This window comes from Aethalodelphis obliquidens, unplaced genomic scaffold (genome assembly GCF_003676395.1).
Source record: "Aethalodelphis obliquidens isolate GAN/ISIS:26980383/991018 unplaced genomic scaffold, ASM367639v1 scaffold3, whole genome shotgun sequence".
Classification (NCBI taxonomy): domain Eukaryota; kingdom Metazoa; phylum Chordata; class Mammalia; order Artiodactyla; family Delphinidae; genus Aethalodelphis; species Aethalodelphis obliquidens.
The window spans coordinates 75,054,324-75,067,712 of NW_020837947.1; the positions used below are offsets into that span (position 1 = coordinate 75,054,324).

The following is a 13,389-nucleotide window of genomic DNA, read 5'->3' on the forward strand; positions in this document are numbered from 1 at the left end:
GTAAAACTGACAGAGTACTTTACTTTATGTCCTAGAATCAAGGAATCGAGGATATCACCAACCATTAAGCAAGCAGCAAAAAGCTGTTTAGTTTTTCCAGGACTATTTAAATATAGTAGTTACCATATGAGAATTTAATTTTACTTTGAGATATAAAAAGTAAAAACCCTAAATAGGGAAACTGCACTAATCAAAAGCAGCCCCAAACAAAAAAGCCATCAACAGAAATGAAACAAGGCATTCTTACATATCATGCATAAGAAGGATAATTACATAATACATGCTTTAATGACCAGACTAATAATAATAAATGAGGTAAATTTTACAGTCATTGGAACAAATAAACTATATTCAACCACTTAAGTGTTGTACCGACACTGCTTTTGTTTCAAAATATAAAGGAATCTAATTAATCTAACATCTAAAAACTGCATACTTTGAATGTTTGCTTTTTTGATCCCCTTTTGAGATAGTAAAGGGGTACTGTGTAACAAAATATTATCTGAATATTAATTATCAACACCAATATACAATTATCATGTAATTGCCATTCTGTATATGGAAATATTTTGAAAGCTAGGAAACAGATGAAAACAGACTGGTCAGAATTTTAAATTTCAGACTAATCCATGATAATCTAGAACAGAAGAAGACAAAAATAAAATTCACTAAATAGATATAACTTGATATCTTTTCCAAATTCAGTAGTCCACTAAGATGCAACTTCTAAACAAGTCTATTACCTCAAAGGTAAAAAGGAAGAAAATGTAAATCTCTTTTGAGCTTTAGTTTTCAAGTTTATGCTCTGAAAGAAGGCCAACAACAGTCAGAACAGCAATATTGTATCTTTGCTTTTGAATTTTGTATTTGTTCTATTTTAGTTATAGTGTGGAATAGAGAGAAAAATATTAAATTATCAAGTAAAGGGTAAGTATTTCTGGCCAGTTCATGAAATATATTGGGGTAATCAGTTGGGTCAAGAATTTCCTACTATGCTGCTACATTTATTATCTATGGCCTTGGAATAGTAATTTAGGAGATGTCTATCATAACTACTGATGGCACTTTTCATGGTATACCAATTTCCATTTTTACTTCTTTCCTTTGCCACTTAAATGCATTATTTTAACCACCTGATAGGAAATTTTATTTTACAAATTCCTGTTTCATTTACTGAAGAAGTGATTTTAACACATAAATCTGCCAATCCTGAGAGATGATGATGTTGATGATGATAGGAAAACTAAAACCCAGAGGATTATTCACTCAAATTTCTGATTTAGTTTTTTTTGGAAGATCGCTGGCAGAATAGAAAGAAGAGCCAAAATCGTTAGAACAAATACTGAGTTCCAGGAAACAGCTTCCCCTGCTGTTGTAAGCTGGTACAGTGTTCCTGCCTTAATTGCTACGAAAGAGGGAGATGCAACACCTCGAAAAGTGCCAGTAAAAAGAACTTTCAATGGCACGTTTATCACAGGAGACATGAATAAACCAATTAGGCAGAAATGGTGTTATTCTAAAAAATATAATGTAGTTAATGAGATGTTCTCTGTGACGTTCAACCTACTGTGACCATTTTACTGCTTTCTCAGTTAGGTATTTATATACAACCGGCCTCCCGACTAAAGAGGGGAGCATATAGCAGAATGAGGCACTGAGTCCAGAACACAAACAAACAAGAAATAAGGCTAGTGGAAAGGGATAAAGAAACCCTGAGAGTGTATTGAGAAATACAGAGCCCGGAATAGCAAATATTCGCAAGAAAATATATGTAGCAAAATAAGCTTTTTAGAGAAAACACACATATGAAAAAGTAGAGAACAATCAAGTGCTAAACTGTCTCACTGAGAGTGCAGAGAATGGAGAGATCAGGATGGAGCAGCCTGAGATTTTATGAAAGAGATGAGATTTGAGCTTGGCTTTGAACGAAGTGTGATTAAGGAGCCTTGAAAGTCAGGACATAGAGGAACTGATTTTATTCATCATCAGTCTTGACTGGGAATATTATGGGGGAAATTCTGTCTTAGAATTCGTTTGAATATTCTCCGTTGAATAGGGGGCAAGACTTGGGGAAGAGTAGTAGAGGAGACTGGTTGTCCCTGATTTCTAGTCTTTATCTCTCTCTATAGCAGGAGAACCCTGGGATTTTTTTTAGCTGGGCACATGGCCATCCATTTCCCAGCTTTCTTTCCACTGAACCATGGCCACATCATTATGTTCCAGCCTGGAAGTTGTGAGGGAAAATGATTTGTGATACTTCTAAAGACATGTCCTTAAGGGAAGGGGCTGTACTGTTTATCCCTCCTTCTTCTATCCTGCTGCTGCTCTATGGGAGAGGGAAACTATCTTCTATCTTTTTAAAGGTATGTTAGCTCAGGTTTGTATTTCATGCAGCTGAACCTATACCCTAACTAATAAAATTTGGTATGTGAAAGTAGAGTACTATATGTAACAGAAACGTAACTAGGTGCATTTATTTGATAGTTTCAAGGATACAGACATTGCAGAATGTAAAAGGGGGTCACATTTTTTATGGTGTGGCAAAACAGTGGCAAATGTACCTTTGACACTTGGATGGGTAGATTATGGGCCAAGTGAGCCAATAACACCAGCAGAAATGGTGGGGAAAAAAAATAAATGTCTGTTGGCTGCTTCTGACCTCTTTTAAAAGGCCTGGCAACAAAGAGAAGAGCTCAGGCTAGAATTAGCTGGTTTGCAAGTAGAAATGGAGGGAAATACAACTTTGATGAAGGAATTGGTGCCTGAGGCAATCTCAGATGACTGGGGTTCTGGTGATTTGGGGCCTCACAGGGCTGAAGAAATAAACTGATTCTGTAATACAAATTCAAGCAATTATAGAACTGTCAGTTTTAGCAGGAGATAGGAATAGGGCCACAAACATTTTCAAGCACCCCTGTTAGACTATGGGAACCAGTCTGGCTGTGAAGATGAGATTAAGGGTGTTGCCTTGTCCCCAAGTCTCAGCTGGCTTCCAGTAGCTGCCACTGCTCTAGGCAGGGTACAGAGGTTGTAAGTGAAATGTCAGTCCTCAAGTCTTGAAGCAATTTTTTGATGAAATCTTTGGCTGAGTTCATCCCTTGAAAACTAAAAGATTAGAATCCTAGTAAGTTTTTGAGGGAATGTTATTACCAAATTATCCACATGTCAGGGCTGCAAAAGCCTGTGATTTTCTTTTTAACCTCTAAAGCAACTTGCAAATCTTCAAACCTGCATTGATGGGAAGTAGGTTGTGAAAGCTATGTAGCCTCACTTCAGAAGTGTCTAAGGAGGATAACGGACAAGAAAGAAAACCCTGGAAGGCCAAACCAGAGGCCTGTGAGAAAAATGGACAAGCAGACAGAAGAACTGAGGCCTTCTAGATTGGCTAATGGAGACACTTGTGAGCTCTGGGAATTTGTACAATATAGGCTCACTTTTTTTTTCAAATTTAAGATTTGTTTTTTAAAGTATACATATCATATAAAAGTTTTATCTCATGAAAATATGCCCCATATTAAATAATTTTTAAGATATATAATTACTTATGGGTAATGTTTTCAATCTAGTTTATCCATTATCATAGTCCCTGAACCTGCCTTTGTTTCCTCTCCTAAGGCTCAGTGCAGAATATAACTTCCCCCATGATGAGGGGCAAGAAATCAAGGATACTAGGAAGACCAGTCTCAGTTATCACTGATGATGCCAAGAGGCACTTAACACCATGACCATGTTATTTAAACGTAAATTAGAAGATAAGCTATATGAGTGAACTTCATGAAGTTTTTCATGTAAAGTGTATTTTATGTCATCAAAGATATTTGATAATTGGGTAGCTTTTATTGTGATTATACTGTACCTCCCCTACCACTGAGTATATTGGGTAAGACAACTGCTTTTGATTTTTTGGTAAATAACTAGACCACATCTGGACCTGATATAAAGGAGGGCATATCACTGAAAAACAAACAAACAAACAAACAACAAAACCTGGATTTTGAGCTGATGCAGTAATTGGACACAGCCTTGAGGTGGTGTCCTTTGAGGTCTAGGTGAGTGTGTTGCATATATTGGAAGAAGTATACTATGCCAGTCAGGTCTCCTTTTAAGAGAGTTTCTCAAGCAAGAGGTGCAGTCAACAGCAGCACCTTTGAGATCCACCAAACTCTTGGAGCAGAGGACACGCTCTCCCTCACTCTCTGTGACTCTAGCCAGTGACTGAGCATGGTGGGGTTCTAGGTGTGGCCATTGCTGCCCAACATGAAACTCATGCAAAGGGCAATTTTTGCTTTGTAACTTCCTGTGGGGCTGGCTAAGAGTTTTTCGAGTGGTGCCATAGTCTGGGCTCTTCCTATCCAAGCCTCCTTCTTTTTTCCTTTCCTTTCACAGGCATCAGATCTACACTGAGCACTGAAAGCTTTTCGTGCCTACTCCTACACCCTCTCCTCTTTGTCTTTCACAGGCTTCTCCACCCAAAACATCTCTTGCCCTTCTAACTCTGCCTTGACCACTGTTTCCCGGAGGGCCAGGGCCAACACAGGCGCATATACATGTTCGTTCACTGTAGAGTCAAGTAACAGCCAGTATTACATGTCCTTGTCTGTGGGATACAAGTTATTACTACTCCGCCACTCAATGGAGAATGTTCTTCGTATCACGTTAAATAGATTTTCCTTTTTACACTTCAAGTGCCTTTGTTTTATCCTCAAGTTTTTCCAAACTCCCATCCATATTATTTATTCTATGTATTCTCAAAATTTCCCTGAGTCTTTCCATCCCAACCCTCTGTCTCCTGGCTCCCGTCTCTACGAGGACTCTCTAGGACAGCTAGAGTGTGGCCATCACTTTGCTTCACTGCTCTCTTGAGTTGGGAATGACTATTTGGGGGGGGGGGGCATGGCCTTCTTTCTTTCTTTTGATGGTATACTTTCCTATTTTCTTAAAATACATTTTCATGCCTAAGAAAGATTGCATTTAAGGTAAACTTCCGGGTCCTCGCATGTTTGAAAACGTCTTTACTCTGACCTCATGAATGATTATTATGTTGGCTTTAGAAGTCTGGGGTAAAAATCATTTTCCCTGGGAATTTTTAAGGCCTTCCTGTATTGCCTTTCCACATCCTGTGTTCTGATGAGGTGGCTAATATCTTTGATTTTCACTCCCTTGTCTTTTCTCCTGGGTAGCTTTTTGGATCATCTCTTTATACTCAGAGCTATGACATTTTACCAGGACGTGTCTAATCCTGGGTGCAGAATGAGTCCTTTTGGTCTAAAGACTGACTTAATCTTCAAGGAAATTATCAATTAGTGCTTCTGTGATAATTTTTCCCTTAATTTTGTTTTCTCTTTCTGGAATTCTTACTTGGATGTAAAATGTCTTGAAATAATCTTTCGAATCTGTCATCTTTTCTTCCATGTTTCAGTCTCCTTGTATTGCAATCGGGGAGAGTTCTTTAGATTTATTGTCTAACTTTTCTATTGAATTTTTATTTGGGAATCAAATTTTAATTTCCAAAAGTTTTCTTGTTATCTGATACTGTCTTGTACATACTGTCTTGTAGTTATTTATGAATGCAGTATCTTTTTAAAAAGTTAATATTTTCGGGGGAAATACATTATACATTCAAGAGTATTATTATGTACTTTAAATATATAACAAAATGAATCCGCATGTACCTATCACTCCAGGTAAGAAAGGAAACAGCAGCACTATAGAAGCCCCTGTGTTCTCTTCTTTAATCATATTCCCTTCCTTCCAGAGGTAGTTCCTGCACTGAAGGTTGTGTTAATCATTCCTTTTCTTTTGAAAATAGTTTTATCATCTATGTATATATTCCTAAGCATTGATTATTTAGCTTTGCCTGTTTTTTAACTTTATAAACGGATTTCCACTGCATGTTTTTCTTTATGGATTGTTTCTCTTGATTTTGGGATTCTTATTTACCAACAGCTTCCATTCTCTGTTCTTTGCAGTTGACAGTTTATATCTTTTAAAGAAAGCATTATTATCATTTTAATGAAACTTCAGCAGGGGAAGGAGGTAAATGTGCACGCTTAGTCTGTCATATTAAACTAGAAGCCTAGAGGAGATTTCTTTTTAATAGCATGTGAATCATGCTATTTTAGTAATTCATACTTGTTCTTATTGGCATGTTAGCATATATATGTTTATTATATGTGATATATATGAAGGTAACAGTTTAAAAATATTTTATCATTAAAATATGTGAAGTAAATGCTCTGAAGGAGGTAGTGGGATGTAACAGGGCTTGGGATCGATCAAACCAGAGTTAAAATCCCTATTCCACCACCTTTTAGTTGAGAGATATTGGGCAAACCACTTAGCTTCTAAAACTCCCAATTTCTCCTTTTGTAAATGGGGATAAAAATACCTACTTGGAGATGGGGATTGACATGTATACACTACTATGTATAAAATAGATAACTAATGAGAACCTACTGTATAGCACAGGAAACTCTACTCAGTCCTCTGTGGTGACCTAAATGGGAAGGAAATCTTAAAAAAGAGGGGCTATATGTATACGTATAACTGATTCACTTTGCTGTACAGCAGAAACTAACACAACATTGTAAAGCAACTATATTTCAATAAAAATTAAAAAAAAATACCTACCCCAAAGTGTTGTTTGATAATTAGATGAGGTAGCGTACGTGAAGGATTTAACCTAGTGCTCAACATAAAGTAAATACTCAATAAACAAAGTTCCTGTTTGTCCCTCTCATTAAAGAAAAGTGAAGCTTTTCTGTCCTAAGAAATCTCGTAAGCAGGGCTAGTTTTATGTCCTGTGCAGTCACACCAGGCTCTGTGCTCAGAAGGACCCACGTTTGGTTTAATGCTCTACTGTCCCTGTCTTGAAATTATTAATGATTTTGTCTTTGAGCTTATGTTATGTAAGTGAAGCCTGGGGCGATGGAGCATGTATATGAGCAGAAGAGGTAAATTTAATATGTTGTCCACCTTTTCTTACCACTCCATTCACATAAACTGCTCACAGTGCTCTCTGAGCACAGAATTCCAGCAAATGCATGATGCATGGGAGTTTAGTGAGACTCAAACAAACATAAGGTAAGTTTTATGTCTATGACTAAGTTGGGGTGACGACAGCCCTGAGAACACACTTTTTTTTTTTTTTTTAATTTTTTGGCTGTGTTGGGTCTTTGTTGCGGCATGTGGGATCTTTTTGTTGTGGCACGTGGGCTCTTCGTTGTGGCGCGTGGGCTCTCTAGTTGTGGCGTGTGAGTTTTCTCTCTCTAGTTGTGGCATGCAGACTCCAGAGTGGGTGGGCTCTGTTCTTTGCCGCACGCAGGCTCTCTAGTTGAGGCACGCGGGCTCTGTAGTTGTGGTGTGCGGGCTTAGTTGCCCTGCGGCATGTGGGATCTCAGTTCCCCCACCAGGGATTGAACCTCTGTCCCCTGCATAAAGGCAGATTCTTTACCACTGGACCACCAGGGAAGTCCTGATAACACACCTTTTTTGAACTAGAATTTGTTTTGAATGCCAAAGGAAGGTAATGGTTGGGAATTCCCTGGTGGTTCAGTGGCTAGGACTCTGTGCTTCCACTGCAGGGGGCTGGGTTTGATCCCTGGTTGGGGAACCAAGATTCCGCAAGCCACGTGGTGTGGCCAAAATAAATAAATAAATAAAAAAACGGCAATGGCATTCTAAGAAATAGAAATGTCTGTGGAAACCTCTATTGGCTGGCCCTCTGCTAGCTAAGTCCTTATGCTAGAAGTGATAATATAGAAATGGACAGTTATTTTTCTTTCAGTCCTTCTTTACTTACTAGTAAACCAAATGTAGAGAGTGTTGGTAGAATGTGCTGGTACCAAGAAATGAAATAAAAACAGTTGAGTTAGTTTTGTTCAGTGTTTCTACTTCTCTGCTAGAATGAAGTACATATGCATGTATGAGCTATGAAACATGAATTATGTAATTTCAGTGATTCTGCAACCAGTTAAGTCCTCTTGTGTTTAAAAACTGTTATTGCATAATATAAGTATGAAGAGTAAAACTCATAATAATTAAAAAAATAAAATTTAAATAATAATTCAATTTATTAATTTATAATAATAATTTAAAATTTTAATTTTTGTTAACTTAGATGACATTAAGTAGCAAATAAAAAACACTGTAACTAGTCAAAAGAAAGACTATGGAAGAAAGGAAAAAGCTTTACATTTTAGTAACTTCAACAGCAATTTTATCCCCAGTATTTTGAAAAAGGAACTTGTGCTTTCATTTTACACTAGACCTTACAAATTTTGTCGTCAGCTCTGCTCACAAGAACATTTACTGACTTTCAAAGCCTGCTCTTTTTTAAAATTTTTATTTATTTTTAATTTTTTGGCTGCATCTGGTCTTTGTGGCATGGGGGATCTTTCGTTGCGGTGTGCGGACTTCTCTCTAGTTGTGGGGTGCGGATTTTTCTCTCTCTAGTTGTGGTGCACAGGCTGCAGGGTGTGTGGGCTCTGTAGTTGTGGTGCGCAGGTTCCAGAGCGTGTGGGCTCTGTAATTTGCAGCACGTGGGCTCTCTAGCTGAGGCACAAGGGCTCAGTAATGGTGGTGCGTGGGCTTAGTTGCCCCGTGGCATGTGGGATCTTAGTTCCCTGACTAGGGATTGAATCCGCGTCCCCTGCGTTGGAAGGCGGATTCTTTACCAGTGGACCACCAGGGAAGTTCCTTAAAGCCTGTTCTTTATCAGCACAATCTGGAAAATGATAGCTAGTAGGTTGGGTTTGCAATTTTCTTTTATGGCAGATGGAGACAATATCATAGGGCACAATCTACTCTTGCTTTAAGTAATTAACTGTTTTTGCTGAATTGGTGAGTCCAGAGCCAAATAAGCCTGCTTAAATGGGAAAAGTGGAAAAGGGAAGAGACAGTAAATCTTTCATTGGGCTTCAGTGGTTTTAGGAGAAGAAATTAAAAAACAAGATTGTGTGGAGGACATGCCAAACGTGAAAGCTTTGGGGGCTATTTGACTCCCTTATGCAAAGGTTGTGTGTGAATGTGCTTAGAAGGATCTAGAATCCAGCATCACTCCAGGCTTCTGCCACTGTCCCGCTAGGCTGATAGATACTTGGTGGCTGGAGACAAGAAGGGAGAAACAAAATTGAATTGAACGGCTGAGTTGTTTTTCTTTTTCTTTTTCCTTTAAATTCATGAGAAAGAATTCATATGAAGTTCATCATCTAATTAAAGACCAAGGAGTAACTGATGACCTTAGTGTGTCAAATTAAATCCATTTTTATATTTTTAAAAATAGAGTTTGTTATATTTAAAATAATTTTTACAGATAAGATGCTGTAAAAGAGGAGAGCAGCCAAGATGAAAGCCACTGATAGGAGAAAGACAAGAAAGATTAAGGATCCTGTAAGCAAGGCTGAAGGGAAATTTCAGGGAAGAGTTTTAGGGAGGTTTTTCTTGTGATTACTTATTTCTCAAGAGACCATAAGGGTGATGGATGGTTTTAGAACTTGAGCCATGATGCCTGATTGTGTTATATTTGTTTCCCTTTAGAAAGACATTCAAATGTCACAGCAGTGTGTGTCGTTTGACTACCTTAAAATGGGTAGCTGCCATTAGGTGGCAGTGTTTGCATGTTTGTGCAGTCGAGTTGTTTCCAAGAATGTTATGTTAAGCATCCAAAGAAAAGGATTAAGAAGTCAAAGAAAACCAGTTTTGTTTAAAATACACACATACACAAGCACCTACAAACACTTCTTTATTCAGACATCAGTGCTTTCGATATGGTTGGCATATGGATAAATCCAGAGTCTACAGGAAACATTAAAAGACAAGATCTACATATAAAGCAAGCAAGAAAGTAAAATACTGCCTTTTTTAGATGCTGCCACTTCCTTTTAATTTTTTCTTCTTATTGACAATTGCCGTTTATTACAGTGTTAATATTGCTGGCCTGTTCTTAGTCTTCACTTAGAGTATTGAGTCCTTGTAGGGTCTTCGCTCTATGAAACTCTGGAGGCACTTTCTTGCTAGTCTGATTGTTTTAATAACTTGTATGGTGTAAGTCAGCAAGAAACAAGGTGCTTCAGAGCTAAAGGCTTCAGACTGCTTAACTGTTTTTTTTCTAATATCTTATTATTTTAAAATATTTATTTATTTATTTTTTGCTGCATTGGGTCTTCGTTGCTGCATGGCTTATTCTAGTTGCAGCGAGCGGGGGGCTACTCTTCGTTGCGGTGCGCGGGCTTCTCACTGTGGTGGCTTCTCTTGTTGTGGAGCATGGACTCTAGGCATGCAAGCTTCAGTAGTTGTGGCACGCGGGCTCAGTAGTTGTGGCTCGTGGGCTGTAGAGTACAGGCTCAGTAGTTGTGGCGCATGGGCTTAGTTGCTCCACAGCATGTGGGCTCTTCCTGGACCAGGGCTTGAACCCATGTCCCCTGCTTTGGCAGGTGGATTCTTAACCCCTGTGTCACCAGGGAAGCCCTAATTGTTGAATTAATAACTTATCTTCCTATATATCTTAAAAAAAATCTCTTTAATTATGGAAGTAGTCTTTCTTTTTACTTATTTTCCACAGATAAAAACTGAAACTTCAAAAAAAGAAAGATGGGCAAGTTTTGTACATCTTTTGAATTGGCAGTTGTGTAAGATAAAAGAAAGGTAACTCACTGTGAACACATTTTGGCTCCTGACGATCATCACTTTCTTTTCCCTGAAAGCTCATGGATAGTCTTTTTTTTATTATTTGACGATAGTAGTAATAACAATAATAACAAACACAATTTATGGTGCTTACTATGTGTCAGGCACTAGGGGCTTTACACGTAGGAATCCATATAATCCTTGCAACTACCCTATAAAGTATTTACTAGTGTTCTCATTTTACACTCAAATAAAATGAAGCACAGTGATGTTAAGAAATATGCAGAGGCCACACATCTAGTACGTGGTGGGTGCAGGGTTAGAACTCAAGTTGTCTGGTACCACTGTGCTGTGGTAGTTGCTTTCTCAACTTTTAGTTATAATTTTATAATTTATATATCAATTTATATTGATAAATTTTTTTAAATAAAATGAAGTGTTATTGTCATATGATGTTATTACATTTGATTTTAGTCTTTGTGTTCTGGTTATAGTGCATTTTTGAAGGTTAGAATAAGAGTAAAAATATTTCGTTTAAAAATTTGTGAAGATATGGAGAATTTATTACATGCTACCTAGGTTCTGAGAGAAATTAAGGCCTCCTTATTGGCTGCTATACTAGAAATGAATTGGTAAGTACTGCTATCGTGGTGCTGAATTTGACTGCATTAAAGTGCCAGGCAGGAAGATTTTGCCTGTTACATCTCTATAGAGTAGGTGTTTATATAAGTTTGTGTAATTGATACCAGTCAGCAATAGGAGAGTCTGAAGACAGCTCTTACAGACATATTAGAGCCCAACAATACTTTTGAGAGAAGATTGTCTGTCGGCAACCTGCCAAAAATGCAGAATAATACAGGAATCAAGAATGTAAAAGATGGAGCATCTTAATAAATATCTGTTGATTTGATGTTACTTGGTTATAAGTTATTTAAAGATTATCATTCTTGTGCCACTTCGGTTATCTTTTCCTGTGCCCTTCTTCTCATAATTAGCCAGTCTCCTCTGCTTCCTTCATGCATTTGTGCAAACTGTATTTATGCATGTTAGTGGTGCATTCTTAGGAAGAGAAGATAATGAGATGGTACTGAATAAATGGCCTTTTAGTTGCAGTTACATAGCATATGTAGTCAAACATAAATAATCAGAAATCTCCAAATCATGGCAGTGTTTTATTTATTATATTATCAGATCCATAGGAAATTCTCCAGTATGGTTAGCAAATGAATTTTGCAGCTAATTAACAATTAAATTATTAAGCAAAATTTCCCAGCAACCAAAAGTGCAAGTAAAAAAGATCCTTTTTTTTTTTTTTTTTTAGATGTTGGGGGTAGGAGTTTAGTAATTTATTTATTTATTTTTGCTGTGTTGGGTCTTTGTTTCTGCGTGAGGGCTTTCTCTAGTTGTGGCAAGTGGGGGCCACTCTTCATCGCAGTGCACGGGCCTCTCACTATTGTGGCCTCTCTTGTTGCGGAGCACAGGCTCCAGACGTGCAGGCTCAGTAGTTGTGGCTCATGGGCCCAGTCGCTCCGCAGCATGTGGGATCCTCCCAGACCAGGGCTCGAACCCGTGTCCCCCGCATTAGCAGGCAGATTCTCAACCACTGCGCCACCAGGAAAGCCCCAAGATCCATTTTTATCTATCAATTTGGCAATAAAAATGAATTTTATTCAGTGATAGACGGTGTAGGGAAATGGGCATTCTCATATTCTCTTGGAAGGAAGTCAACTGATAATTTTTCTAGAAGGCAATTTAGCTATATATATGTATCAAAAACCTTTAGGTATTTGTACTCTTTGACACAGCAATCCCACTTATAGGAATTTATATTTAGACAATTCATAAATGTATATAAAGATAATTATCTAAATACTGTTTATAACAATCCCAAATTGAGAAACAACCTACTATCTAATAATGATAATTTATTAAATTTTGATAACTGTCTAAAACAAAAATATGCAGGAGAAAAATGTTCAATGACATAGAAAGATGTTTTATATCTTTTAATAATACATTTTGTATATTTTAACTATATGTCTATATATTATTAGATATAAATATAAAAGATAATACATCTTTTAACAATATATTTTAAGTTAGAAGGTTACAAAACTGTGTATATACTATAATCATATTTTGGGGAAAAAATACTGTGGAGTAAAAACAACAGAAGAATATATATCAAATGTCTAGCAGGATTTATCTCTGGTGGTAAGCTTACAGGTGATTTTATTTTCTTCTTTATGCTTTTTTAACTTTCAAAGTTCTACATAAACCTATATTATATTTGTATATGTGAAATATATTAACAGTTATATATTTTCCCAGAAAAAAGTAAACTAACACTTCATTGTTACTCTAAAAACTAGGTAATCAATTATTGTATCAACATACCTTGAAAGAGTCCTTTTACAAATAAATAGGCCAACTTCCTCTTCCAGATAAGAAAGTAGAATATATCAGACCTACTTCCGCATTGAGACCAACTAGAAATGCTGGATAAATCCCAAACATTTTGGGGGGAAATGTTTGTTTGAAGATATTGGAGAGCTACAAAGCAACAAGCGTCGATGCCAGTATTTCCAAAAGAAATATAAATGCATTGAGATTAGTCCAGTATTCTGCAATGCTTGTCCTTTGAGTGATTTACTAATTTGGAAGCAGCAGTTGAGAGGTTGAGAGACTGAGCAAAAATTATGATTGAAAGACTAAAAATCTAAGTAGAACTTTCAGTTATTTCTATTCACTGGGGAGTTCAAA

General features: G+C 37.2%; 1 pseudogene; it reads right to left on the reverse strand.

Annotated features, from left to right (window-relative positions):
* Positions 1 to 646: 646 nt before the first annotated feature.
* On the reverse strand, positions 647 to 10,708 carry LOC113613204 (transmembrane protein 41B pseudogene; annotated as a pseudogene).
* Between the last annotated feature and the right edge of the window lie 2,681 nt (positions 10,709 to 13,389).